This window comes from Peromyscus californicus, unplaced genomic scaffold (genome assembly GCF_007827085.1).
Source record: "Peromyscus californicus insignis strain IS unplaced genomic scaffold, ASM782708v3 Scaffold_10__1_contigs__length_136768540, whole genome shotgun sequence".
Lineage (NCBI taxonomy): Eukaryota > Metazoa > Chordata > Mammalia > Rodentia > Cricetidae > Peromyscus > Peromyscus californicus.
In genome coordinates, this window is record NW_026294391.1 from 50,276,262 (window position 1) to 50,304,164 (window position 27,903).

At 43.6% G+C, this 27,903-nt stretch overlaps 1 long non-coding RNA gene across 4 annotated transcripts in view; it reads right to left on the reverse strand.

Annotated features, from left to right (window-relative positions):
• The window catches only part of LOC128107074 (uncharacterized), a 70,976-nt gene that overhangs the window by 11,318 nt on the left and 31,755 nt on the right, over positions 1–27,903 (reverse strand). For 3 of the 4 annotated variants that reach the window (XR_008216946.1, XR_008216945.1, XR_008216947.1), the window contains exons 6-9: positions 18,903–19,186; positions 18,110–18,293; positions 665–899; positions 385–571 (exon numbers count right to left, since the gene is read on the reverse strand). This is a non-coding gene — a long non-coding RNA (uncharacterized LOC128107074). The remainder of the gene's footprint in view (positions 1–384; positions 572–664; positions 900–18,109; positions 18,294–18,902; positions 19,187–27,903) is intronic. The other variant, XR_008216948.1, reaches the window with a different exon arrangement.

Consider the following 27,903-nt stretch of genomic DNA (forward strand, 5'->3'; position numbering starts at 1 on the left):
TTTGAGGGTACAGGCTTGAGTTTCTTTTGGTGCCTTGCTTTTCTTTTTCTTTCTTCCTTCCTTCCCTTCATCCTTCCCTCCCTTTCTCCCCACCCCTCTCCCTCTCCCTCTCCCTCTCCCTCTCCCTCTCCCTCTCCCTCTCCCTCTCCCTCTCCCTCTCCCTCTCCCTCTCTCTCTCTCTCTCTCTGTGTGTGTGCATGCTTGCCTATGGATGCAAGTAGACAAGCTTGGGTCAGGAGCCATCCATCTTGTTCTTTGAGATAGGGTCTCTCATGAGGACCCGGGGCTCACTAATTAGGCTAGGCAGCTGGCCAGTGAGCCACAGAGATCCTCTTGTCTCTGCTTGCCCTGTGCTGGGAGCACATGTACCACCACTATACCTACCTTTTTCACGGAGGTTCTGGGGTTTGAACTCAAGTCCTTGTGTTTGCATAGCGAGCACTTTACAAACTGAGCCCTGGTGCTTGTTTAAAACATGGTTTTCTTGACTCATATTTGAGATTGAACTTCCCTCAAGGGGACTGTGAGTGGCCCATCCATGTCTGTAATCCTAGCACTCAGGAGACCGGGGCTGGAAGATTGGGAATACAGGATCAGCTTGGACTTCATAGTGAGTCCCTGACTCAAAAAAGCAAACTAAACCAAAAGCTGCCTTTTTACCTACCGTCTCTTCTTATGTGTATATTCCCCGTTCTTGCCTCAGTATGCACAGAGGCTAGGCCTGTGCTATCAGCAGCGTGGTCTTCTCTTCATCTCTGTCCTGGAGGGTATGCACAGGGAGTATCAGGGTGAGGCCCTTGGTGCCCATGAAGCTTCTTCGGACTTGTTAGCTGTTGTTTGCGGTTCTGTTTGTGCGTTTGTCAAGGCAGGGTCTCGGGCGGCTTAAACTATCTTTGAACCTGAACTCGATACATAACAGAAGATGATCTTAAATTTTTGGTCCTGCTTCCACCTCCTGAATGCTGGGATGCTGGCCTGTATCCCTACCTCTTGTTTTCATGGTAGCTGTTCTTTGTGGATGGGGATCAGGAAAAAAGAAAACACGGCCTGGGCTGCTAATACAGCAGGAGGGCCTGGTGCCTTTAAGACATTTCTATAAACAACCTGGTCCACTTTCATACTTGTTCAACATGTTCCTTGGGCAAGGGATGAACGATTAAGTGCTGTTAGTCACTCTGGAAGGGAAACTCACTTGTGGTTCGTGTTCCCAGAGGACTTGGTCTCCTCCTTGTGTCTCCCTCCTCTTCCCACCCCGCCTCCTCTTTTGAGATGAGGTATTCTCTCCTAAGCAGTTTTCAAAGGCCAACAGAGAACTGCTGAGTTCGTTTCACAGTTTACAGCATGCAAATGCTTGGCAGAGGAAGCACTAAGAGAGCTGATGCCATCTTAGCCTTTCTGTGCGGTTTGGTAATAAGAAGTCAAACTGCTGCCTCAGGCAGAGCTGGGAGAGCTCGGGCCAACAGCTCTACACACATCTGTGCCCTCGGTGGCTTGGAGGGAGTTGGAAGGCACACCCTTCTGGGTGCCAGGAGACTTTGACATTGGCTGCCTTCCAGCCTCTCCTCTCTGTCCCATCACCTAGAACTAGGGCTTTCCTGTGACTCCTTAATGAGGACTCTTCCTTTTTGTAAAAAAAAATAATAATAATAAATAAAATAAAACAGCGATTTTGTAAAAGGTAACTGGGCAGTCAGGTTGGCCTCAACTCTGTGATCATCCTGTTTCAGCTTCTCCGGTGCTGACATTACAGGCATACACCACTGCGCTTGGCTTCCAGAGGATTTTCAAAGGCACCCCTTCCTCCAGGAACATACACATATAGCCCAGTGTCAGGGCGCCCAGATTGGCAAGTAGACAGGAGATGGATTTCAAGGGTTTCTGTGCAGGTCACAGCTACATACTGCACACAGAGGCATCTGGGGAGGTAAATTTTCCAGCTAAACAAAGGAGAGGGCTGGAAAAGAGGCTCAGCGCTAAGCACATATACTCTTCTTCCTGAGGACCTGAGTTCAATGCCCAGCACCCACATCAGGTGGCTCACAACCACCTGTAACCCCAGCTCTTGGGGGATCCCACACTGCTGCCTTCTGCAGACAAATGGACTCACAAGAACGTACCAGCCCCCCACCCTACTACATACATGCACATAACTAAAAATAAAGCTTAAGGGCAGAAGGCTGCTCAGATTTGCACAAGTACAGAGGGGCTACGGGGATTGCCTGGAAAGCCCAGGTGCCTTCTGGGAAGAAGGTAAGACAGAATTCTGTTCCACAATTCAGCCCAAGGATTCGGCTCACTAATAGAGGGCTATAAACATGGAGAAAAGCCTCAAAGAAAGTGAGGATGACCCCTGCACTGGGTAGGGCTGTTGAGAAAAAGCCAGCTCATCTGGGCCTACATAGACGCCACGCATACGCTAACTCAGTTCTAATAGCAAGTCTCCTCCCTCAGGTAGGAGTTGTGTAAGCAAATCAGGAAGGTGCCCTGTCATCATCTGGAGCCAGCATTACTGCCTGCAGATGGAATCTGGGGACAGGGAAGATTGGAATTACTCAGGACCTGTTGCAACCTGTACCTACAAATGGAAGCTTCTTACCATGACCCTTTGCCCACTTCAATAAACAGGTTCTGAATTTGCCTCACATGATCGCATCTAATTGGTGGAACTTAAATTACACAACTGCAAGGGAGTCTGGGAAACGTAGTTTTTCTGTTTCTGGACTCTGCTAATACATCAAAGCACACTGTAAAGGGGTGGGAATAGATGCTGAAGAGTCATTTCTATCAGGGTGCTGGTTAGAAATCTGAAGGTGACTGTCCATCTGGATAGCACTGCTGAAGGAAAAGGTCTGAAACTAAGATACAGGAGACAGCAGTAACGATTTTACTATGGTTTAAATGTGGCTTATCCCCAATTTCCCCAGTTTCAGCACATCTCCTAAATAATTTTAGGGTTCCCACTCTTAAGTGGGGAACTTTGTAGGAGCCTTAAAGACTGTGTATGATAACTCACTCCCTAATGGAATCTACCTCTGACTGGGTATAGAGATACATGACATTTCGATTGGCTCCAAAACTGAAAACACTACATACTGTTGCCTTTTCCCTCACATATTAATCCCTCTGAGACTGTCAATCATCTGGCCACTAGAGTACCTCAGGAAGGCTGCCATGCTAAGGAGATGGGAGGATTAATTACCTCTTTAAGGAAACCCCACCGTCGGTGCAGTCGCTTAGACTTTCCATCACATAGCAGTGAGGAGCCTGTCTGCTTTACTCAGAAGACTAGAGCGTTTCTTTTGCTTTACTTTCTATTCAGTTCTTGTCTTATTTTATTTGTTGTTTTTACACCCTGACCAAAGTTTCCTCTCCTTCCTCTCCTCCCAGTCCCTCCCCCAACCTCCCCTTTTCCTCCCCCCCATCCACTTCTCCTGTTTCTCTTCAGAAAAGAGCAGGCCTCCCATTGTTATCCACAAAGCATGCTATATCAAGTTGCAGTAAGACTAGGCACCTCCTCTCATATTAAGGCTGGACGAGGCAACCCAGTAGGAGGAACAGGGTCCCAAATGCAGGTAACAGGGTCAGAGACAGCCCCTGCTCCCACTGTTAGGAGTCCCACAAGAGGACCAAGCTACACATCTGTAACATATGCAGAGAGCCTAGGTCAGTCCCATGCAGGCTCCCTGGTTGCCAGTTGAGCCCAGATTAGTTGATTCTGTGGGTTTTCTTGTGATGCCCTTGACCCCACTGGCTCCTACAATCTTTTCTCCCCCTCTTCCACAGGATTCCCCAAGCTCCAACCAATCGGGACACCAACCCAGCCACAAACCCTTTGACCTACAACTTGTCCTGCCTACAAGATGTGCTGGGGTAAAGATGGTGTAGAAATTGTGAGAGTGACCAACCAATGCTTGGCCCCATTCGAGACCCATACCATGAGAGGGAGCTCACCCCTGAGGGCCAGGACCAGAGACCTAAGACCCAAACATGACTAGCAAAAAGTCAATGAAATGATTCCTAATGATATTCTGCTATACTCATAGAACATTGCCCAGCCCAACTGTCATCAGAGAGGCTTCACCCAACAACTGATGGAAACAGATGCAGAGGAGGTCTATTTATTTCTTAATCATATGTTTAACTAACTCATAGTTTCCTTACTTTTCCTCTGAAGTTGCCCTTCCTTCTGACGATGCAGCGGCTTGTCTACCATGTGTCTTCTTACAAAGGGGCTTAGTTCCTCTCTTCCAAGACATACAGCTTGCCTATCCTGTTGTTTTTCTATTAAACTAACAAAAATGTCCTCGACCTTCCTTCTGAGTCTGCTTTTACATTCTTTTGTTCATGAGACTGAGATTCGAAAGAGAGAACTCCAACTTTCCTGTTAATATATTGCACCCAATGTGGGGCTCCACCAGTTTCCTGGTAACACCCAAACATTCATATTCTGGAAACTTGTTCCTTCAAGTGGTAGTGTTGAAGTGGTGGAACATTTAGAGATAAGGGCTGCTGAAAGTGATGAGGTCATTGGGAGCACTGCTCCTAGAAGGAACTAATGCTGGTCTTCTTATGGAGTAAGTTAGTTTGGGGAAAGTTAGTTTTACTTTAAATATAAAGAAGGGAAGCCTGGACCCTGAATCACTCTCTGGCTTCCTGTGATACCTCCCTTCATATGTGTTCCCACCATGATGCTATCCACTATGCTATGATACAGTCGGGTGTGGGGCAGTCCTAGAGCCAACCAGATTTCTTAGACCTCTAAAAGTGTGAGCTATAGCAACTTCTTTTCTTTATAAATTATCCAGTATCTGATATTTTGTTATACCAACAGAAAACTCTCACTTCTTCTCACCTTGTCACCACACTGCTCGCCATTCTTATCCATCCAGCCGTCTATCCACCTGTTAATTGTGCATCTGTTTTTTCCCATTAATAACCAATATCTTTTTATGATGCTAAAATGAAAAAAAGTCAAAGGTTTTTTTTTTTTTTTCCTACCCAATACATCGAGAATTCTGGGACCAGGGCCCAAACTGTTTGATCTTTTCTTCTTTCATCCTCTACTGTCTGTTAACATGGGAATGATTTTTCTCCTTCAACAGAGAATACCAGACTAAATTACAGAGCAGGCTAAGAAATTGCTACCCTCGGCTCCCTTCTTTGCCTGTTTTCTCTAAAATAGGTTCTTTCTGTTGGTTATATAAATATAAGCCAGAACCCACCACTGCTTTGCTATCACATGGGAAAATGTATCATCAGCTTGGAGCTCTGCTGGAGCAGAACTGCTGGCCAGGATCCACTGGCATGCCTTAGCAGAAAATGGGGTTTCTGGAAACCCAGCCCATGCTTCAGAATTCCCATGAGAACGTATAGGAGAACAACATTGGGGGGGTACTTGATAATTTCCTAATATTCAGGATATAATGCCCCATGTTGTAACATGAATCTTAAAAGGTCTTATTAATTAAAAAAAAACAGAGCCAGATATTGGGGTGAATTCTGAAAGATGAGAGAAGCAGAACAAGGCACAGCCAACCTCACCTCACCAACTCCTCAGCTGATCCTGTTTCCACAAATCCTTAGACTAAAAGCCTCTGAGTCCTCACCCCCGAGGGTCTCAGTTGAACTGCTTAACAGCCTCTAGTTCCTGGTCCTCATGCCTTATATACCTTTCTGCTTCCTGCCATCACTTCCTGTGATTAAAGGTATGTGTCCTTCCTAAGCAAAGACATGAGATCTCAAGTGCTGGGATTAAAGGTGCGTGCCACCTTGCCTGGCTCTGTTCCCAGTGTGGCCTTGAACTCAGAGATCCACAGGGATCTCTGCTTCCCAAGTGATAGGATTAAAGGCATGTGTGCCACTATTTTCTGGCCTCTATGTCTAATTTAGTGACTGTTCTGTTCTCTGACCCCCAGAAAAGATAGGGTACACAATATATCCACCACACCATGTCTCTGTATTCATTGTTTATTATTCTATCTAACACATATTTGCCTATATTTCCTGTGTCTTGGTGCCCAAAGAGGATCTATTTATATGTGTTAACTGCCCCACAGGTATAGTAGCTGACTATTTCCTCTATAAGGTGTTAGCCTCACATCCTTGACACCTTCCAAAGGCTTGTGTTCTCTGGAGGAAATTCAAGGACCAACTCAGACAGGTCAGGCATGGTGGCTCTGAAAATCTCTCATGTAATTTATAAATTTCAAATCATCCTTATGCACAACATTTGGCCAAGGCACACTACCTGCAGGAGAGATAGGAAAGTACCTCAAATATGCTTAACAAGTGGTTGTAGAATATTATTTAAGGTGGGTTACTTTTGTTTATGTTGCATTTGTTTAACTCTGTGAAGATGTGTTATTTTCCTCTCTAAAACACTTGATGGTCTAATAAAGAACTGAATGGCCAATAGCAAGACAGGAGAAAGGAAGGTGGGGCTGGCAGGCAGAAAGAATAAATAGAAGGAGAAATCTGGGAGGAAAGAGGAAAAAGAAGTAGCCAGAGAAGGAGGAGGACTCCAGGGGCCAACTACCCAGCTACACAGCAAGCCACGGAATAAGAGTAAGAGTCAAGCAATTCCTTAAATGTCTTTCGGCCATTTGAGTTTCCTCTGTTGAGAATTCTCTGTTTAGTTCTATAGCCCATTTCTTAATTGGACTGTTGGGCATTTTGATGTCTAATTTCTTGAGTTCCTTATATATTCTGGATATCAGTCCTCTGTCAGATATGGGGTTGGTGAAGATCTTTTCCCATTCTGTAGGCTGTTGCTTTGCCTTGTTGACTGTATCCTTTGCTCTACAAAAGCTTCTCAGTTTCAAGAGGTCCCATTGATTGATTGTTTCTCTCAGTGTCTGTGCTACTGGTGTTCTATTTAGGAAGTGGTCTCCTAATTATCAGGGAAATGCAAATCAAAACAACTCTGAGATACCACCTTACGCCTGTCTGAATGGCTAAGATCAAAAACACTGAAGACACCTTATGCTGGAGAGGATGTGGAGCTAGGGGAACTCTCCTCCACTGCTGGTGGGAATGCAAGCTTGTACAACCACTTTGGAAATCAATATGGCACTTTCTTAGAAAATTGGGAATCCATCTCCCCCAAGATCCAGCTATACCACTCTTGGGCATATACCCAAGGAATGCTCAACCACACCATAAGAACACTTGTTCAGCTATGTTCATATCAGCATTGTTTGTAATAGCCAGAACATGGAAACAACCCAGATGCCCTTCAACTGAAGAATGGATAAACAAAATGTGGTACATATACACAATGGAATACCACTCAGCAGAGAAAAACAATGACATCATGAGGTTTGCAGACAAATGGATGGATCTAGAAAAAATCATCCTGAGTGAGGTAACCCCGACTCAGAAAGACAAACATGGTATGAACTCACTCATAGCAGGATACTAGATGTGGAACAAGGATGACTGGACTGCTACTCACATCACCAGGGAGGCTACCTGGAAAACAGGACCCCAAGAAAGACATGGGGATCACCCAATGACAGAGAAATGGAATGAGATCTACATGAACAGCCTGGACATGAGTGGGGGTAGTGAAGGGCGAGGGTCGAGGGAAAGAGAGCTTGGGGGAGTGGGAGATCCCAGCTGGATCAACAACAGAGAGGGAGAACAAGGAATAGGAGACCATGGTAAATGAAGACCACATGAGAATAGGAAGAAGCAAAGTGCTAGAGAGGCCCACAGAAATCCACAAAGATACCCCCACAACAGACTGCTGGCAATGGTCGAGATACAGCCCGAAATGACCTACTCTGGTGATGGGATGGCCAAACACCCTAATTGTCATGCTAGAAACCTCATCCAACTACTGAGGGATCTGGATGCAGAGATCCATGACTAGGCCCCGGGTGGATCTCTGGGAGTCCAATTAGTGAGAATGAGGAGGGTTTATATGAGCGAGAATTGTTGAGACCAAGGTTGGATAAGCACAGGGACAAATAGCCAAATGAATGGAAACACATGAACTATGAACCAATGGCTGAGGGATCACCAACTGGATCAGGCCCTCTGAGTGGGTGAGACAGTTGAATGACCTGATCTGTTTGGGAGGCATCCAGGCAGTGGGACCGGGTCCTGTGCTCATTGCATGAGTCAGCTGTTTGAAACCTGGGGCCTATGCAGGATCGCTTGGCTCGGCCTGGGAGGAGGGGACTGGACCTACCTGGACTGAGTCTACCAGGTTGATCTCAGTCTGTGGGGAAGGCTTTGCCCTGGAGGAGATGGGAATGGGGGGCGGGCTGGGGGGAAGGTGAGGGGAGCGCAAGGGAGGAGAACAAGGGAATCCGTGGCTGATGTGTAGAACTGAATTGTACTGCAAAATTAAAAAAAAAAAAAAAGAGTAAGAGTCACAGAAGAGAACGGGAAAAGCCCAGAGGCAAAAGGTAGACGTGTAGACTCTCTCAATACCATTTACCTATGTTCTGGACAACTCTAGATTTTAGTATGTGTCTCTTGTTTGATGTTGTTCTTGTTGGTTGTAGTTCCATTTGTTTATGTCATCAGATAATCATTCCTATTGTATATAGTTCTGTGTTAGGTTAGAACTCTCTTATTTAGACTAAAGGGGGAAATGTAGTGGGCAGCTGTTTGAGCCATGCCCTGAAGCACCGCCCCTAGTGAGGCAGCTGTAGCTGTTACACCTGCCTATGACCTTGAGGTATATGTCCCTGGGGTGTGGCTGCTGAGGGACCCTTAAGACCTGGGATGCACGTACACGCTGTCTTCTCTACCTTGCATTTTTGGATCCTGGAACAGACCAGGGCAGATCTCACCAGAGAACAGCATTGGACTGTGCCTCACCCTTCCAAGATTCTGCGACAAATTCCTTTATTCTGTCTTGTCAGTTAACTCCCAAATAAATTCCTTTGCTCATTAAATAGACTCCATGGATTGCTAGCGATATAACACCAATATCAATGGGCAAATTTAAAGTTAAGGAAAGCTGGCAAGAAATGAGCCAAGCTAAGGCCAGGTGTTTATAATTAAGAATAAATCTTCTTGTGTGAATACATTTGGGAGCTGGGTGGCAGGCCCCCCCCAAAAGAGCCAAAAAACAAACAACATTTTGACGTACCAACGTGGGGCTAGAGAAAAGAGAAAAAACAACCCACAACAAGTAACTTTCATGACTCACTATTGTTTTAAAATATCTTAATTCTTATTAAGCCAAATGATGCACTATGTCCACAATCATGTTATAGATTGTCATCTCAGTCTATGGAAGGACTGGGATGTGGTCACAACAGTGCTGTGAAAGCATTCTAAGGAAAACAAAAATATTCATGGGTCATACAGACACTACGGAGTCACTGAGACATGGCATTTAACACTCAGCTAATGTTGACATTAAGCAACATCCTCACAAAATCCAAGGAAGAGTTTAATTTGGAATCACTTAGGTACTTAAAAAAAATCTCCATGCCCATTGTCATATTGAAAATCAAGTAAATTAAAATTTCTAGAGGTAGGTCCCAGGCATCACTACATTTTCAGGTCCCTCTGGATTTCAACATGCCACTAAGCTTGGGAACACTTGGCCCTTGTCCATAACTGCATAGGTAGGCCCTCCATCCCAACCTCTGTCAGATGTGTGGGACCAGGGAAGACTACCACATTCCACAATCTACCCCTCAACCAGCCCAATCCAATCCCACTTTTCCACTGCCTCTCAGTTATTGAAACTACATATGAGAGAGGCTTGACACGCAGGTGCTGTGGGATGTTCTATACGGCAAATGTGTTGCTAATTAGTCAATAAATAAAACACTGATTGGCCATTGGCTAGGCAGGAAGTGTAAGCGGGACAAGGAGGAGAATAAAGCTGGGAAGTGGAAGGCTGAGTCAGAGAGACACTGCCAGCCGCCACGATGACAAACAGCATGTGAAGATGCCGGTAAGCCACGAGCCATGTGGCAAGGTATAGATTTATAGAAATGGATTAATTTAAGCTGTAAGAACAGTTAGCAAGAAGCCTGCCACGGCCATACAGTTTGTAACCAATATAAGTCTCTGTGTTTACTTGGTTGGGTCTGACGGCTGTGTGACTGGCAGGTGAGAGAGATTTGTCCTGACTGTGGGTCAGGCAGGAAAACTCTAGCTACACTCAGGTGAAAGTTAAAATTCTCACGTACCAGAGCACTGAAAGTGGGAGAGTCAAGGCACAGAGAACAGAGAGACCCCAATTCGCATTAAATGGTAAGCTGTGTCATCTCCTCTGGTCCTGCTCTGAAGATATTAGATGGTAAATTCACCAGTCAGATACACTGTCAACTGATAATCAAAAGAAAAAGAAAAAATTCTGGTAAGCAGGGGATGTGAATAGGGCATCTGAACTGCCAGGCATGTTGTTCCTGGATCTGGGTGCTGCTTACATAGTATGTCCACTTTATGAGGTATGTCCATCCACACATTTAGGAAGATGCACTTTCCCACATGTTTTAGTAAAAAGATTTTTTCCTTTTATTTTATGTATGTATTTTATGTCTGCATGTGTGTTTGTGTTTCACATGCATATAGTGCTCATGGAGGCCAGAAGAGGACATTGGATCTCCAGGAACTGAAGTCACAGATGGTTGTGAACTGCTCTATGGGTGCTGGGAATAGAATGGTCAGGATGTAAAGTATAATTTTTTTAAGTAAAAAAAAATCTCTGAAAGAGCATCCAATACTATTAACCACTGAACCATCTCTGGCCCCATTAGTCAAGTTTTAAAGAGACTTCACATCGACTGTTGTGGAATATTAGTTGAAGATGTGTTACATTTGTTTACACTGTGGAACATTTGTTTAATGATGCAAAGATGTGTCGCGTTCTTTTATGTTGCATTTGTTGAACTCTATGAAGCTGTGTTACTTTGCCTGTCTAAAACACCTGATGGTCTAATAAAGAGCTGAATGGCCAATAGCAAGGCAGGAGAAGGGACAGGCAAGACTAGCAGACAGAGAGAATAAATAGAAGAATGAGAAGAGGAGGGAGTGAGAAAAGTAGGAGAAGAGGGTGCCAGGGGCCAGCTACCCAGTCACACAACCAGCCACAGGATAAGAAGAAAAGAAAGGTATATAGAATAGAGAAAGGTAAAAGGCCCAGAGGCAAAAGGTAGATAGGATAATTTAAGAAAAGCTGGCTAGAAATAAGGCAAGCTAAGGTCAGGCCAAGCTAAGAGGACTGCATATACATGGTATATGGACATCCATGTAAACAAAACACCCATACACATAGAAACAAATCTAAAAAAAAATAAAAAATAAAAGATGAGCTCATGAATTGAATTTTTTTTTAAAAGGAAAAGAAAATAACACACTCTCCCCTACCAACCATTAACAGGCAGTTGTTCCACAGGGAAGGGTGTGGCCTCAAGAGCCCCTCCTCCTTCTCCTTCCAGGACAGAAAGTTGATAGACCCAATGTTGTCCAAGTCTTAAGCAGGTAACCACAGTGGCAGTGAGTTCATGAGAACAATGGCAATGTCATCTAGATATTTCTTACAAATATAATATTGTTTCATGTGTCTGGAGTCTGTTCCTTAGCATAAAGTTTTCAAAGTCATTCACACTGTAGCATGTATATCTGTAATCAAGTAAAATCTGCTTGTGTGCATGCAGAACACTTTGCTTATCCATGCACCAGTTAATGGACATTTGGGTTGCTTCCACTCTGGGGCTATTATGAATAATGCTAGTATCAACATTCATGTGTGAATTTTTGTACAAATGCCTGTTTCTGTACATCTTTGGCATATACCTAAGAGTGGAACTGCTGGATCATGTAATAAGTATGTTTAACCTTTTGAGGAATGGTCAGACTGTTTCCCAAAGCACCTGCATTATTTTTACATCCATTCTCCTTGAGTATATGAGAGTCCCACTTTCTCCCCATCCTCACCAGTACATGCCACTCTTTATATTTTATTATAGTTATTCTAATTGATGTGAAATGCCTCGCTGTAGGTTTTATTTTGAAATTTATTTCTCTTTTCTATACATGATTTTATTTATTGTCTATATTTAAGATATACAACAATATGTTGATTTTTAAGTGATTATGACACAATTTAATTTGAACTGTTCTTTGGCCCATATGGTATTTCTTTTCAAATTTCTTTTTATTGCTTTTAATTGGAGTGGGGCATGTGCACAGAAGTGCAGATGCCCACAGAGGCCAGAGGTGTAAGATCCCCTGGAACTGGAATTACAAGTGGTTATGAACCATATGATGTGAAAGCTGGGAATTGAACTTGAGTCTTTTGGAAGAGCACTGTTCTGTCTAGTTTTATGTCAACTGGACAAGCTAGAATCATCAGAGAGGAGGGAGCCTCAATTGAGAAAATGCCTCCGTAAGATTCGCTGTAAGGCATTTTCTTAATTAGTGATCAATTTGGGAGAGTCCAGTCCATTATGGATGGGGCCACCCATGGGCTGGTGGTCCTGGGTTCTTATAAAAGCAGGCTGAGCAAGCCATGGAGAGCAAGTCAGTAAGCAGCACTCCTCCATAGCCTCTGCATCAGCTCCTGCCTCCAGGTTCCTGCCCTGCTTGAGTTCCTGTTCTGACTTTCTTCAATGATGAACTGTGATATGGAAGTGTAAGCCAAATAAACCCTTTCCTCCCCAACTTGCTTTTGGTTATGATGTTTCATCATTGTGGGAGCCCATTTTCAGGTTTTCTAGTGGCTTTACCCAGCAGGTCTGCATAGAGAGGATGATTGGACCATGGGCCTGAGTGCAGGTGTCTGAGATGGTCTGCATTGGGCTGTGCTGGGGGGAGGTCTTTTGCTCCACTCCTTGGCATTTCTATAAATACCCTAGGGCAGAGACAGTTGTGGCCCATTAGAATAGATTCCAGGCCCTCTCAAGGCTATCCTGTATTTTCTATTTTTATCTCCCCTCTATCCTTCTAACTAATATTTCTTGCTGCTCCTACTCAAGAGCACTCTGGGGGAATGTGGGGGTGGTGGGTAGCCCTTTCACACATCATAGCAATAGAAACCCAACCTTATACAAGCAGTAAGTGCTCTTAATTACTGAGCTATCTCTCTGCTTCCCCCTTTTTTGGATCTCACTATGTAGCATAGGCTGGTCTGGAGCACACTATGTAGACTAGGCCTGCCTCTGCCTCCTGAGAACTAAGATTAAAGGTGTGTGTCACTACATCAGACCTACAATAATGTTTTAACAGGGGCATACATAATGAAATTAGTATAGTCAATGAAATCAACATATCCATCACATCATCATATTTACTGTACGTGTGTTAAGAATACTTAAAAATCTTGGCAAATTCAATACACAATACAATCTTATTATCTTCAAGTCCTTGTGTTTTGATTTGCATTTTCCTGGAGACTAATGATGTTAGTATATTTTCATGGTCTTATTGGCTATTTCTGTATTTTTTTAGAAATAACCTATGTAGATCCATTATCCATTTTAGTTGGGTTATTCATCTTGTTATTATTGTTATAAAATTCTTTATATATGCTAGATATAAATCTCTTATATGACTTGTAATTATGTTCTCCTAACTCTGGATGACATCCTTCATATTCTTGATAAGGTTCTTTAAAGGAGGACTTAAAAAAAACTTTTTGTGTATAGTACTATAAACTGAACTCAGAGTATTGTGCATGCTGGGCAAGTGTTCTTCAACTGAGCTATGCCCCAGCCCTAAGTTTTCAAGTTTAATGAAATTCAATTTATCTAGTTGGTTGTACAAAGGCTAGACATGCGCTAGGGACCTGGTGAAGGGTAAGATCATTTAGGAATAGAATAGCCTAGAAGTGGCCCCTTGAGAAAGGAAGTCTGAACAAAATATGGATGAAAATGACACGGGGACATCTATCAGGAATGGGAACAAAGGGCAGGACTGCCTTCAGCAGGGTGGCCTGGCAAGCCTAATCAGGCAGAGTTGAGTACAAGTAGCTTGAGAGCTGGGCAAGGAGGTCCTAGAAGATAAGGGGAGATGTGAAAGGAAACAGGAAAGAAAACCAGTATGAGGCATGTTATTCAGCAGGTTGCCACTGTGGGCTACTGGGATAACTAAAAAATGATGGGGGCTACTCTAGGAGGGTACCACAGGCAGCACTCTTTCCTGTTTGCTAAGTTCTTCCACTGTTTGAATGGCTTCGGGGGTATTTCTCAGAGGACCTACATCAAAACTCTGCTGGCATCAGTATATTAACACTGGATGATAGGCAAGATTGAGGGAGGGGCATCAAACTTGGGGCTTGAAGAGAGCAGGTACAGAATATTTCAGAAGAGACAGTATCAGTGGGAAGGGGCAAGAGTAGGCAATGTGGAGGCAAAAAAAACCTGCAAATTAATGGCAGCTTATGTGTGACAGGGGCCAGACATTTTTTCTGAAGTTATTTACATTGATTTCCACTGCAATCAAGACAGATTATCATAGCCCCATTTTACAGATGAGGATACTGGGTCACACAGAAGTTAAGTGGGTAGCCATGCTAATTCATCAGGCCCTCCATGAAGCAAAGACTGGACGGATAGAAGGGGGTCCTTGGAGGGCTCAGAGTCTCTAGAGAGGGCAGGGGAATGCAGGGCAAGCCCGCAGATAGTGATGCCATCCGATGTTGAATGCCAATAACCCCTGTGAAGAAGACAAGGAAGGAAATGGTTTAAGAAGGGAGCACCTCAGGGTGTGACTAGCAACATCTGAACTATCCTCAACCAAAATGAGCTCTCAGGAGTATTCCTAAGCAAGAGGTTAGAGTGACATGCTATCAAGGCTGTCACAAGCGACTGAAATCACAAGGCTGGTAAATGAAGTTGGAGTAGGATTTGAACTGGGCTCTTCCTAACTAAATCCCAGGTTACTGAGCTATGGATCTATGGTTTGGAGAACACAAACTTTGAAGATTTCCCAGTCACACCAAAGGCCTCTTGCCAAGGAGTACAGTGTGGAGAAAAGTTTTGAACTTTCTCTACAGACTGTGCAGACTCCCACAGCATGTATTTCTAAAATCAAAAGTCAAAATTAGCCTGGCAAGATGGCTCCACAGGTAAGAGCACCTGCTGCCAAGCCTGAAGACCTGAGTTGGAATCCTGTGGCCCACATGGCAAAAGAAGAAAACAAATTCCTTTAAGCTCCATATGTCACCATAGTATGCACATGTGCACAGACAGACACACACGATAGATAGATAGATAGACAGACAGATAGATATAGATAGATAGATAGATAGATAGATAGATAGATAGATAGATAAAACCAAAATCCGACTAGATAATGGGCAATTTTATGAAGAGGCTGTTATGCCCAGATCATGACCCCAAAGAGACCACTGAATATCGTGGATGTCCAGAATGCAACAGCAAGGTTTATTCTATAGATGCAAGTCTAGACAGGGAACTCATTCCTACACCCAATACAGTGAGGCAGGGAGGAGTTGCTCTTTCTTTGTGAGGCTAGCTTTTTAAAGGCAAAAACCGCAAGCCCTTCAGGGCGGTGGGGGGGGCGGGATTTTGCATGGGTGCAACTCGGATTGGTTTATTTTTATTTCTGTTCTCTTTTAATTGGGTGAGGGTATGTAACCTTTGAATTTACTGGTTGGGGGTTACAATTATCATTTTGGGGGCTGTCCGGAACAAGTCCCAGGCTCTGTCCTTGAGCTGCCATGGGGGCTGGCTGGCCTAGCATGTACTGACTGTGGGGGCTGACTCAGTGGTCCAGGCTCTGTCCTTGAGCTGTTATGGGAGCTGGCTGGCCTAGCACGTACTGACTGTGGGGGCTGGCTCAGTGATCCAGGCTCTGTCCTTGAGCTGCCATGGGAGCTGGATGGCCTAGCACGTACTGACTGTGGGGGCTGACTCAGTGGTCCAGGCTCTGTCCTTGAGCTGTTATGGGAGCTGGATGGCCTAGCACGTACTGACTGTGGGGGCTGGCTCTAGGCTCTGTCCTTGACTCATGCACATAACTCTAAGTTGGTGAGGTGTCCCAGACAGTAAACATCTGGCTGAACTTTGAGCAATCAGAGTACGTGCAGAAAGGGAGCTACTGCAAGAACTATGTCTTTTGGTCATGGCCCTCCCAGAGACTGCTTGCTCAGTCTCAGGAAACTGAAATTGAGGCCTGATCTCTGAGAGAAGACTGAGCAGCCTGTTATGGCATCTGCTTGGTCCTTTCAGAGGCCTGAAAGGTTAAAGAATTATTTAAACCCCATTCATTTTTTTCCTATCCTCACCCAGTTCACACAAACCATTACAAATCCACAAGTATTATTTAGGACGTCGACTCTGCATTAGGTACTAGATCTACCACACGGAGTTAATAGCTTGCTAGGAGAAGCCCAAGTTAAGAACAATCATGAAAAATTATGGAGAAGTGTGTAAGGAAAAGTATCAAAATCTCCAAAGCAACGGATATCCCCCAGAGGGGCAACTTGGTGTTAGTAGACCAAAAGCATGGCACTGTTGAGAACCAGGGCCCCCTCACTGGACTTCTAAGGGCCATGTTGTGTACTCCAGTGGCCTTAGTATATCATTTTAAGCAGAAGGTATATTGACTGCCATATTTATAGTGTTTGCATTCTTAATCCTGTGCGGTAGGTTTGAAAACATACAAATAAAGTAAGCACACCACATGGTTCTAAGGTTACTTTCTCCCGCCGGAGTAAACTAGGTTTAAGCTTCCTCTCAGCAGGCTGTTGCAACTATTGCAGTACAATGATTAAAACCTATGTGTTTATGCTGCCAGTGGGGGAAGATGGCAGGGGGTGTGCTAAGATTATACTGTTTAAAGGCTATAAAGCTCCCCTATCTCCTGGTTACAAAATGTTTGCCTTTTGGTTGACTAACTGATTTTGAGGCTCACTTGTTAAACTGCTTATTCGGGTTGGAAATCATTAAACAAAATGATAGCTCTTAGTTGAAGAGATCACCGCCTAAAAACAAAACGCTTCTTGCTCCCGAGTGCTCATCAGTCTCTCGCTCCTATTAAAAGTCATTCTTTCCCGTGGGGAAGCTTATGAGACAAAGCTTTTATTAACCAGACTCAAAACACTTACCAATCGTCACCTCATTCATTCTCACACTCTGTTAAACAGGGCCGAGTGTCATTCCACCACACTGGGCCAAGACCAGAAAGAATGCAGTTCAGTGGGCAATTAGAGGTCTCGATAGAGCACATGGGGCACTCAATTCCCACTCAAGTATCAAGGTTGGATCACGGACTAATATCGTATTCACACTAGAACGTTCTGTCAAGGCAGGCTTTCAGAGCAAGTGCTGCAGAGTTGGCCAGGGCTCTGCTCAGACAGGAGGCGTGATTTGTATCCCCTCCGGCAAGGATCTCAAGTCCTTAGGCCTAGTTTCCTCAGCTATAAAACAGAGATAATGAAGGTATCTATCTGCTTGAGCTAGTTCACAAGAAGCCCTTAAAGGGACACTGAATACAGCTGGCCTTCAATACCTGCAGGAGACTGAATCCAGCACCCCCTGGGGTACCAACATCTGAGGTTTCTCAAGTACCTCATATAAAATGGTGAGAAGGCTCAGCAGGTAAGGGGACCTGCTTCAATCCCAAAACCCACTTAGTGAAAGGAGAGAACTGACCTCCACAAGCTGTTCCTTGGCGTGCAAGTACATACACACACATAAATAAGCGTAATGAAAATAATTAGACTAAATGAGGTGGCATAGAATTTCCATTGAACCTATATACATCCTCTTGTATATTTTAAATCTTTAGATGACTTAGAACACCTAAAACAATTATAAATGCTATGTGAATAATGTGCTGTCTTATAGAGCATGAGGACAAGAAAAGGGACTGTATGTGTTCACTGAAGGCATATTTTTAAAAACTTATTTCAACCCACTTGGTTGAATCCACATATGCAGACACACAGGACACTCTGTGCATTTGCTGTTAGACTCATACCCATTTCCCTGGGGATTTTAGAAACAAGGCCTACTGATGTCATGGAGGCCATGCCATTTTCCCAGGGTTCCCAAGTTAGTGAGGTAGGGGAGACAATGTAAACCTCATCCTCCCAGTGACAGATTAGCAAAGAGAGCTCAGCAATGTTCTACATGTCATCCAACAATCCCTTTCTCCTTCTACTCACCTTGGTCCACTGGAGCATCCCTTCTCTCCCACACTCCTCCACACTGAGCTGGAAGTTGAAAGCCATCGACTCAGTCATCCCATTCTATGAGGCCTTGACTCTTCCTCTCGGCAATGACAGCTTGGCTTGGCTAGAATGCAGCCTGTCAAGTGTGGAGTCTGGCTTTCACTATGTGCTCTAAAACCTAAAGAAAGTCAAAATTACTAAAATAATAAAACCTCTCAGGTCTCAGTGGTTGTGAAATTCTGTGACTGTAAAATCAAAGGAAAAAAGGAGAAGAAGCTGAACGATGAGGAGAGAACTTTCAGACCACCATGCAGCTCTGACATCTGTCAAAGGAAATGTGGGCATGGGTATGAAAAGCAGGACGAGGCAAGCTTCAAACTGTGATGCTTCTCCATCAAAGTTACAGGCAGATCCCCAGGAACACCAGAGCAAGGATTGCCCAAGACAGGAACTCTGTGTTAGCTATGGATGTCTCTACCGCCACAGACTAACTTCCTTCAGCAAGGCTCCACATCCTAAAGGTCCCATATTATTCCCAAACAGCTGTCAGCTGGGGACCACCTTTTCAAACACAGGGGCCTACAGGGACACATTGTGCATTCAAACCACAACAAAAACTTAAGCAACTCTAATGGATTCAGAAGAGGATACATCTTAAAGTAATCCAATAATGTTGCCACAATTCCCAAAAGACTGAGCAAGAATCAATCTCAGCATATTTTTTTAAAGTTTAACTCAATTTGTAGAAAAATAAGAATGCCACTGGTTCTTCCACACGTACACTTACCTCCGAAAATGCCAGCAGTCTCCAAGCTAGAGAGTATACAGAGGCAAGAAATTGGCTGAAATAGAGGAGTCCTGGTAGGCAGTGCTATTTTGCAAAGCCATGTCCAGCCGTTTCTTCTACCGTGTGTTTCAGAAGTTCATTAGCTGTCTGACATTGGGCTATGAGAGGAACCTTAAAGTTGGCCCCTTTCTAGTCTTGTGCCATCGTCTCTTGACACTCACTGCAATCAGAAATCCTGACGTGGTATATCACATCCTCTACTAGCATGGCCATCAGAAGTCCTCCTAGAAGGGGAAAGGCATAGAAATGTCACTGAAAACAAAAATGTCTCATGATGAGTAGTACAACAAAATTGACTGACAAGGTCTGCCCACTTCCATTATGTAATAAACAATGAAAGCTTTTTTTTTTTTTTTTTTTTTTGGTTTTTCAAGACAGGGTTTCTTGGTAAAAAAAAAAAAAAACAGTCCTGGCTGTCCTGGAACTCACTCTGTAGACCAGGCTGGCCTCGAACTCACAGAGATCCACCTGCCTCTGCCTCCCGAGTGCTGGGATTAAAGGCATGCGCCACCACTGCCCAGCTGAATAAAAGCTTTTATACATTATCCCCCTCCTTTTTTAATTTAAAGGGGAAAAGAGATAATACCACGAATTTCAGGGTTCCTGGAATTTATACAAATCCCCTCCTAATCAAGTTTCGGCTTACTTTTACAAGCATTCCTAAGAGACTTCTAATTCCAGTCAGCATTGCCTTGCTCTTCTATTGAAGCTGTCTTGTAATAAATCTGTGCCTCCCAACTCTAAGTGTAACACACCAAAAACCCTTATAAAATATTAATTCAGCAAGTTTGTAGTAAACTTACAAATAGTAAACATACAAATTTTGTTGAGTTTATACACACTAACAATAAAATATCTGAAAAGAAAATTAAGAGAACAATTCTATTTATAATGGAAGTATGAAAAAAATACTTGGGCATTAACCCAATCAAAGAGATGAAAGGCTTTTACACAGAAAATACAAGTCACTGAAGAAAGAAATTCAAGAAGACATACATGAATGGAAAGACATCTTATTCTTCTGTCGTGGATTAAAACATTTAATGCTTGTACAGTGTCAGTGTTGCTCAATCCAATGCAATCCTTACAAAACCCCAATGGCATCTTTTGCAGATATAGAAAAATATCCTAAAATTTGTATGAAATCTCAGAGAACCTCAGGTAGCCAAGACAAATTTGAAATAACAAATTTGTATGATTTCCCCCTTTGTGATTTCAAAACATTACACAGCTACAATCCAGACAATGGTACTAGCATACAGATAGACATATGGACAAATAAAACAGAGAGCCTAGAAATAAACCCATACATATACAGTCCAATGACCTCTGGAAAGAATGTCAAGACAAACAACTGGCAAAGGATATGCTCATCAATAAACAGTGCTGGGAAGTTAGGCGTCCACATGCAAAGGAAGAAAGTTGGAAAATTATTTTATGTCATTAAGAATGAGCACAATATTTAGGACTAGCCAAGAGGCTGCTCCTTCTTAGCATCTTGTAGGAAACAAGAGCCATCAGGCACTGAGGACTCCCAATACACTAGCCCTGTGCACAGCGTGTTCTACATCTTCCTTCATTTCACCCTCACAACTACCCATGGGAAAGTCTCTTAGAGCCTCCATGAGGCCTGAGAGTGCTTCAGTTGAAAAGCCCCTCCTCCTTGCATGTGGCTCATTCAGTGCCTCCTCCCATCTCTAGCTGCTGCAATGGAAGCACTGATGGTGAATTGGGGGCTAAAATAACACCAAAAACTCCTCACATACCGTTAAAAATAAAATATATGAAACTAAAGCAAAAAGAACTCAAAAAGGCCCCCCAGCCTGTAAAACTCCTAGAAAAGAGTGGACAGGCTTCATTCTATGATACCAAGAATACAGGCAATAACACCAAAATAAATGAAGGGGCATCTTCCTTTGTTGTTTGTTTTTTGAGACAGGGTTTCTCTGTGTAGCCCTGTCTGTCCTGGAACTCATTGTAGACTAGGCTGGCCTCGAACTCACAGAGATCTGCCTGCCTCTGCCTCCCGAGTGCTGGGATTAAAGGCGTGCCACCACTACCTGGCTGGGGCATCATATTTTTAAATTGTAAAGGAAAGATAAACATAATGAAAAGGCAATGTAAAGAATGGGTGTATCTGCAAATCATACATCTGAGAAGGGGTTAATATGGTAAACATGATTAAGAACTCTTACAACTCAATAACAAAATAGCAAATAACCCAACTAAAATGTGGGAAAAGGACTTAAGCATTTTTCTACAGATGATAAGTAAAGGTCCAGCAGGTATGTGACAAGATGTTCATGATCAGAGAAATAAAAACCAAAAGCACAGCAGCATACCCCCTTTCCCACTGGGGTGGCCTTTATCAACAAACAACAATGCAAAACCCAGAAAAGAATGTCGATTATGTGGAAAAATTGGGTCCTTTGTGCACTATTGACTGCCGACACCATGGAAAATAGCATGTAGGCTTCCCCAAAAAGCAAAAATACAACTCCCATATTATCTAACAATCTCATTTCTGGATATATGCAGAAGAACTGAAAGTAGGGTCTCAAAGAAATGTTTATACATCCATGTTCAAGGCAGTATTATTTACAATAGTTAAAAAGTTAAAGCAACACAAATATCCACCAATGAACCAGTGGATAAATGTTATATGATATAAACATACAATGTAATATTATTTAGCCTTAAAAAGGAGAGAAATCCCATCGCATAGCAGAATGTGGATTAACCTTAAGGACATTGTGCTAAGTAAAATAAGCCATCCAGAAAAAGGCAAATACCATATGGTTCCTCTTACATGGAATATCTAAAGCAGTCAAATTCATAGAGACAAAGAGTAAAATGGTCATTTCAGAGGCTGGGGATGGGGTTGTTTAATTGATATAGAATTTCAATTTTGCAAGCTGAAAAAGCTCTAAAGCTCTGTTTCACAATAATGTAAATATTTTAGCAGTCTGGAACACTTACAAATCACTAAGATGGCACTTTTTAAAGAATCATTTACTTATTTAATATATATGTTTGTGTGCCTACATGAATTTATGTGTACCACATGTATGCAGATATCCATGGGGACCAAAAGAGAACATCAGATCCCCTGGAACTAGAGCTATAAGTGGTAGTGAGCACCCAATGTGGGTACTTGGAACGGAACCGAAGTCATCTGCAAGAGCGCTAAGTGCTCTTAACTGCTGAGCCATGTTTCCAGACCCTGAAGATGGTAAAATTTATCAGTGTTTCCTACCACAATAAAAGGAGCAAAAACTCTTATACTTCAAATGATAATAATAAGCCAGACCTGGTGGCTCATAGCTATAACCCCAACACGTGGGAAGCAGAGGTCGAACAATTGCCACGGGCTCAAAGCCAGCCTTGGTTACATAGTGAGTCCCAGACCAGCTTAGAATATAGTGGGAAAGACAGACAGGCAAGAGCAGAGAAGGAAAACCTGAAGGTATATACCAAACCCAGAGACAAGAGCAATTGAGAATATAACAAATACAATCTATATTGATTTTTCCTTGCCTCATATTAGGGCACAACTGGGGTGTTGGAATTTGGTGTCCTACAAGTCCATCTGTTCCCTCTCAGTATTGTTTTATATGCTAAGAATCCCTTGGGAGTTTTACCATTCCAAGACCAAATATTCTTGCTTCTCTTTAAGGGAATCGGAACTCTTCTTGGAGGAGTTTTGGAACATCCTATGATCTAGTTGTGTACCAGATCACACCGCCAGAGGAACAGTGGGATAGCTGATAAGCCACCTAGCCCCATTAAGGGTACCAAAGTGCAGATAAATATTAAGAAGCCATGGGATGTAAGAACAAATCCAGTGGCTAAGGTTCTTTGGGTCTAGCCACACGGCTACTTCACCAGGCTGAGCTCGTCCTCAGGCGAGCTGTACTGGGACAAGATAATTGGTGCCCCACACTTCAGACTAGGAACACTGCTCCCGACTCAAAGCTCCAGCTGCAGCCCCTCATCGCCATGGGGATGGCACTGCAGGATCCTTAGAGCTATTCCCACCCCCGGCACTTGTGCTCTGTCACCCAAGAGTACAGCAACAGGCTAAATTTCTGAATCTCAGGGAGAAGGTTTGATACTGGCAGTGTGCTTCCTTCCAGAAGGCCCTTGGCCTTCTTCTGTATGTTTTCCCACCCCACCCCCCACCAGCAATATTTAAACCGTGCATGTCACAAATTTTCTAGAAAAAGATTAAGAAGGAAAAATTCCCAGTTTCAACCTTTCTCTCTTTATTTAGTGGATGAGTGGGATAGAGGTAGAAGAATCAAGGTCGGAAGACTAAAAGAACATCCTGCACCACAGTTTTTCACCTTAGAGCCAGTGGGTTACTGCCTCTGCAAAACCCAGAACCTTGCTTCAGCGCTCTGACCTTTCTCATCCCTGCTGTTTCTCCTTGGATCCCCAACTTTGTCTATGAAGACTTCCTGTTAAGTGTTCATTGACTTGTACTGCAGGAAAGTAGAGGCAAGGGTTATTTCAAACATGCCCACTCCCTGGGCTTCAGACGAACTAGCAACACATTTTAATAAGACCCAATTAACTCTTTAAGACAGTGGAAGGTGGGTTTACTACAGATTCACTAGTAAGTAATCACTCTAAGCCTTAAAAGACTCTAAACACACACACCACACACACACACACACAAAACTATTAACTCCTTGACTGGGCTTTGGTAGGGGATGTGCTCCATTTTGGAGATGTGGCCATCTAGAACGCGCACGTGCGTGCGTTTGTGTGTGTGTGTGTGTGTGTGTGTGTGTGTGTGTGTGTGTGTGTGTGTGTGTGTGTGTGTACATAATGACATAATAATGGGCAGGAAGAAAGATACAGAAGTTTGAGCTGGGAGTACACAAAGCCCTGGGTTTGATCCCCAGCATCACAAACAAAGTGTGGTGTCATGTGTCTATATAATCCCAGAACTCAAGAGGTAGGCAAAGAAGAATCAGGAGTTCAAGGTCATCCTCATCAACATATCAAGTTTGAGGCCAGCCTGGGCTTCATGAGACCATGTCTCAGAAACAATTAAAAAAAAGACCTAGTAGAAGCTGAGACCCAGGTTAGCTGTGGAGTGATACAGGTGGCTCCAGGTGCAGAGGACCTAGTTTGGATATTCCTACAGGGTGATTCAACTGATGTTGACTAGTGCCTTGTACCTTCCTGAAAAAAAAAATAAGAATTACCTTCAACAAGCTTAAAATTGAACATATCTTTTCTGATTTCAAAGTAATGGTCTAAATCCCATCCAAGATAGGATATTATGTCATTACACTGCCTTCCAACTAAAAATATCTATTGAATATTCTATGCGTTCAGCATGACATCAAGCTTTAACAACCTTGTCTTAGCTAGGGTTTCTATTGCTGTGATGAAACTTGACCATAGCATGACCAAAGCAACTTGGAGTGGAAAGGGTTTATTTGAGTTACTGCTCCACATCACTTTTCATCTTTGAAAGAAATCAGGACAGGAACTCAAACATGGCCGAAACAGGAGGCAGGAGCTGATGCAGAGGCCATGCTGCTTGCTGACTTGCACTTCATGGCATGCTCAGCCTGCTTTCTTTTTTAATTAATTAAATTTACTCATTTATTTTACATCCTGACTGCTTTCCCCTCCCTCTTTTCTTCCTCCCATGGGTGTCAACAAAGCATGGCACGTCAAGTTGAGGTAGGACAAAGCTCCTCCCCTTGTATTAAGTCTGGGCAAGGCAACCCAGTATGAAGAATAGGTTCCCAAAAGTCAGCCAAAGCATTAGGGACATCCCTTTCTCCCTCTGCTAGGAGTCCCACAAATAGACCAAGCTACACAACTGTCACATATATGTAGAGGGCCTAGGTTGGTCCCACGAGGGCTCCCTGGCTGTTGGTCCAGAGTCTGTGAGCCCACGTTACTTGTTTCTGTGGGTTCCCTTGTGATGGCCTTGACTCCCTGGCTGGTACAAGCCTTCCTCTCTCTCTCTTCAGGATTCCTCAGGCCCAATAATTGTCAGCCTGCTTTCTTATAGAACCCAGGACCACAAGTCCAGGGATGGTACCACCCACAATGGGCTGGGCCCTCCCATATCAATCACTAATTAAGAAAATGCCCTCCAGGTTTTCCCACAGACCATTTTTGTGGTGAGATTTTTTTCAACTAAGGGCCCTTCCTCCTGAATCACTCCAGGTTTGTGTCAAGTTGATAAAAAAAAAAAACTATCACAGACCTTGGTCAATTAAACTCCACGGTACTGTTGGAAATATGGTGAGTCATCGACACATTGTGTATGAGGGAATAGCATTAGAAGATTTTCTGCAAACACACATGGTTCATGAGAAGTTAGGATTTTCAGTCCAGAGCAGATTAGCTGCTAAATTTGTCTGTCCTCACTGTACCCTGATTATCCAATGCCTGGAACTTTCTGCTTTCTCCTTTGCCCCTCAGAGTGGATGTGGTGGCATCCATAGCAGGAGAAAAATGGATGCCAGGTGTGTGTGGCAGAGAAAATGGGCAGAAAAAAAATGGCCAAACCAGAAACTAGCCGAGCAACAATGAAACAAAGAAGAAACTGCTCTGACACATCACCAGGCACCGCAGAGCCTTCTGGGAAAGCTCTGCTCTGAGACCTGAGGCTCAAGGACCTGTGTCTTCAGTGCCGTTATATACTACAATAGCAATGGCCGTGCTGGACACGGTGGCGCACGCCTTTAATCCCAGCACTTGGGAGGCAGAGGCAGGTGGATCTCTGTGAGTTCGAGGCCAGCCTGGGCTACCCTGTCTTTAAAAATACCCTTAGAGCAGTACCTAGCACCATAGTAACCACTACAGAAATGTTTGCTTTTGTTAACATTATTATGACTGTTGCCAAAAAAGTATACATTTTCCTCTTCAGACTCCCACTTGCTTTTATAATGAGGCCAAAAAAACTAAACATGCTTATTTTAGAAATTTTACAAAATTTTTACCAAAAAAAGTCTATTAAAAAAAAAAACCGACATCCAGCCACTTACTTCATTTCCAGTACAAAAGATAATTTGACTTTGCTCAAAGCAGCATTTGAACACATTTTGTATTACTGCGGCCATGAGCAGCCAAGCAGGGTTAGACTTGGATTTTCATTGTGTGCTCAGTCCTCAACCGTAATTCCAGGCATGGCACTAGGTCTCCGCTCTCTGTGGCATGTCTTTCCCACTACATTGGAAGTTCGCAGAGGAGAGAAACCTTCGTTCCTATTTGGGCATCATCAAGAAGCAACAGCACTAAGCCAGACCACACCGGAGACTGACTCTGCTTCAATGCCCTCTGCTCACAAATGCCGGTTTCTAGCAGAACCACCCTTGAACTAAATACAAGGAGACAAGAATTGCTCAGTGGAGTTTGGTGAGACCCTTCTCAGGTTTTTGGGGTTTTTTTGTTTTTGTTTTGTTTTGTTTTTTATGGTTGCTTTCATCCATTCAGCAACTTCAAACATTTTTTACCACGGGGTACATGGCTCATTAAAGCAGTGATTTTCCACTCACAGGTACAAAAATGAAGAGGGCTGGCCAGAGTTGTGCCCCATGGAAATGTGGCAGCTGTTCGCAGCTTATTATTTTTGCTAGCTGCCTGCCAAAAACCACAAGCCAATGGAGGATTCTTTCTCAACACACATAACAGTACTCTAATTGACACAAGTTCCTCTCTCTCTCAAGGAAGCATACCAAGTGATAGCCAAGTAAAGTACAATGAAAGATGGAAACGTGGGGCTTATTGTCACATGGAATGCCCGTTTCTAAACTGTGTTTTTAAGAAAACGAAAAGTGGAGGGAGCAAGAGAGAAGACTGAGCAGACATGTCCACTTCGGTGGCTAACCCGGCTTTCAGCCTAGCTACTCTACTGCCCCCCCCCTTTCCCTTTGATCTTCTTTCCAGTTGGCCTGAGGTTCACGGCAGAGAGCACTGGGCCAGTCAAACTCTTCCCTTTCTAGAAAGGCGTTTTGCGATATGTGTCCAGTCGTGTGTGCATGTGTGCATGCGTGTGTGTGCGTGTGTGTGGGGGGGTGTGGGTGTGGGTGGGTGTGTCCCCACAAACCCAGTATGAAGTGAAGTAAGGGACCAAAGCGATGCAAGAATGAGTGTGCACGCTCACAGACCAAAAGAACAGGCTCCTCCTCCAAATCAGGAGCAGCTTCGAAATCACACGGAGCATCAGCAAAGGCAGAAAATGGATGTGCGTATATGAAAAATGTGCTGACGTATTATGCAAAGCTATGCGTCTGCCTCCAAAAGCCGATAATTAAGAAGTGGAAGAAAGCAATCAAGGCCTCACTCCGTGTACCAAAGCACAGGAAAGAGCCAGGGTTGTATTGTTACTGCTGTTTCTCCTCCCCCATAATAGATCCTCTTCTCTCTTCCACAAGCAGTTTACAAGGCTATGTTTAGAATAGACGTCAGAGCTCGGAAACCAACTCTCAGAAGCAAGACTTTCCCAAGGGTGTCACCTTGTGGTACTTTTGTGTATTACATTGTAGCTTGAACCTGCTGCAGATTAAAAAAACAAAACAAAAAGCAAAACAAAAAAAAACAAAAGCAAGCCGGGGTCAAGTGTCTTCATGAACCTTTGGGACTTAGCGTTGGAATGGTGTATGCTGAGTGTCAAACACACAGGTATCAAGAGATGGTTAAAATGTTACGATGAGTCTGCAAGGCAGAAATCACACATTGAGAAACCAGTCTTTTTGGTTGGCTTGAACACTTGGCTGGTTTTATGAAGTAACATATCCAGGTCTTTTTCTTTTTATTCATTTTTTTCTGTATCAAGCCATGAAAAGATTTACAAAGGACTACTAAGAAAAGAATCCCGAAAGTACAACTTCTAGAGAAAGGACTTAGAAACTGCATGCGAGCACGCGCTCACGCACATACACACACACACACACACACACACACA